This window comes from Mus caroli, unplaced genomic scaffold (assembly GCF_900094665.2).
Source record: "Mus caroli unplaced genomic scaffold, CAROLI_EIJ_v1.1 scaffold_11004_1, whole genome shotgun sequence".
Taxonomy (NCBI): Eukaryota; Metazoa; Chordata; class Mammalia; order Rodentia; family Muridae; genus Mus; species Mus caroli.
In genome coordinates, this window is record NW_018390065.1 from 17,525 (window position 1) to 19,760 (window position 2,236).

Here is a 2,236-nt window from a genome sequence, read left to right on the forward strand (position 1 = left end):
AACTTTTCAGTCCCACTCATCTATCTACTAATTCCATAACAGTTTTATTCATGTTTTCTGAATTAAAACTTTTGGGTATATGTAGCACAATTAATTAATTTATTATTACTAAAAACCCACTTCTAAGAGTTGGACAACTGCATTGTTTATTAGGGAAGCTCTAGGTACCACATCAATACAGGGTTGATATTGCTCCTGAGTAATTAGAAGAATTATACTATAAATACCTGATACTTAAGATACTGCGCAGCGGCACAGGGCTAAGATGGCAGAGGAGCAGCAGGACACATTGAAGGAGTCCGTGGTGGTGACAGGCACTGAGGAGGACAGGGCCCGTTTTTTCCTGGAGTCGGCTGGCTAGGACCTGCAGATTTCATTTGCAAGCTTTTATGAGGATGGAGGGGATGAAGACATTGTGACCATTTCACAAGCAACCCCAAGTTCAGTGTCCAGAGGCACAGCTCCTAGAGATAATAGAGTAACATCTTTCAGAGACCTCATTCATGACCAAGATGAAGAGGAGGAGGAAGAGGAGGGACAGAGGTTTTATGCTGGGGGCTCAGAGAGAAGTGGACAGCAGATTGTTGGTTCTCCCAGGAAGAAAAGTCCCAACGAGCTGGTGGATGATCAGTTTAAGAGTGCCAAAGAGCATGGGGCTGTAGCCGTGGAACGAGTGACCAAGAGCCCTGGAGAGAACAGTAAAACAAGACCATTTGCAGGAGGGGGCTACAGCTTTGGAGCAGCACCAGAGGAAGTGTCTGCCTATGTGGCAGGAGAAAGGAGGCTGCATTCAGGCCAGGATGTTCATGTAGTGCTAAAGCTCTGGAAAACTGGATTTAGCCTAGAAAATGGTTACCTTAGAAGCTACCAAGACCCATCCAATGCCCAGTATCTGGAGTCTATCCATAGAGGGGAGGTTCCCGTAGAGCTTCAGAGGTTAGAACACGGCGGGCAGTTGAACCTGGATATGGAGAATCATCCGGATGAGGACTTCGTGAAGCCCAAAGGAGCTTTCAAAGCCTTTACTGGTGAGGGCCAGAAATTGGGCAGCACGCCCCCCCCTCCCCAGGTATTAAACACCAGTTCTCCAGGCCAACAAGCAGAAAATGAAGCCAAAGCTAGCTCGTCCATCTTAATCAATGAAGCAGAACCTACCATGAACATCCAAATCCGGCTTGCAGATGGCAATCACAGCCACAGGATCAGCGACATCCGGCTCTTCATTTTGGATGCCCGGCCAGCTATGACTGCCACCAGTTTTGTCCTTATGACTACCTTCCCTAACAAAGAGCTGGCTGATGAGAACCAAACCCTGAAGGAAGCTAACCTTCTCAACGCTGTCATCCTGCAGAGGTAAACTTAACTGCCCAGCTGCTGCCTCACCTCCCTATGTGTCTCCCATGACTGCGGCCATGCCCATGGGAATTACCTCCCACCCCGTACACACCTAGACTTCCAGTGCCACATCTCGTCCGTAGCTCTGGATTCTTAGACTTCAGTTAGATATTTGTTTTCTCTTTAGTTGTATTTCCTGGGTTTTTGTGATGATCAATGGATTTTAAAGACAAAACAACACAAAAATTTGAAAAAAAAAAAGACACTGCACAGCATAATTTCAGAATAGAGAAATAAAGTAGGAATTGAACTAGAAGCTCCCTTAATGCAGGCTAGTGGCCATATTGCTGTCAGATTTTATGCAGGTTGCTGGGTGTGAAATGGCATACATGACTTACTCAGCTATGGACATTGATAACTGATATCAGCCTGAAAGCTAAAATATTTCCACTTGTACAAAAGTTTCAAAGGGATATGGGGTAACCAAAAACTATTTGATTGGATTCCAGGCAGGCATCCCTGGTGGGAATCCATATTTTATACTGTAGACAAATTCAAAGCACCTAGCAACAAAAGTTGCAGGTCACAAGGGGTAATTAAAACTGTGTCTTATGTAAAATGGCACATCACTGCACCACTTTCTCATATAGGTCTTCATTTCCAATGATAGTTAAAATGGCAAGAGACAATTAGAGATGAACTGCAGTGAAGCCATAAGAGAATGACTCCACAAAGGGCTGAGAATAAATGAGAGCTGAGTGTTTATCCCTGAGATACATCCTTTTGCCTTCCCCTTCTTCTTAACATTCTTTCTTTCTTTCTTTCTTTCTTTCTTTCTTTCTTTCTTTCTTTCTTTCTTTCTTTCTTTCTTTCTTTCTTTCTTTCTTTCTTTCTTTCTTTC

At 44.0% G+C, this 2,236-nt stretch overlaps 1 pseudogene; it reads left to right on the plus strand.

The window, feature by feature from the left end:
* Positions 1 to 265: 265 nt before the first annotated feature.
* On the plus strand, positions 266 to 1,357 carry LOC110288458 (annotated as a pseudogene).
* The last annotated feature ends 879 nt before the right edge of the window (positions 1,358 to 2,236 follow it).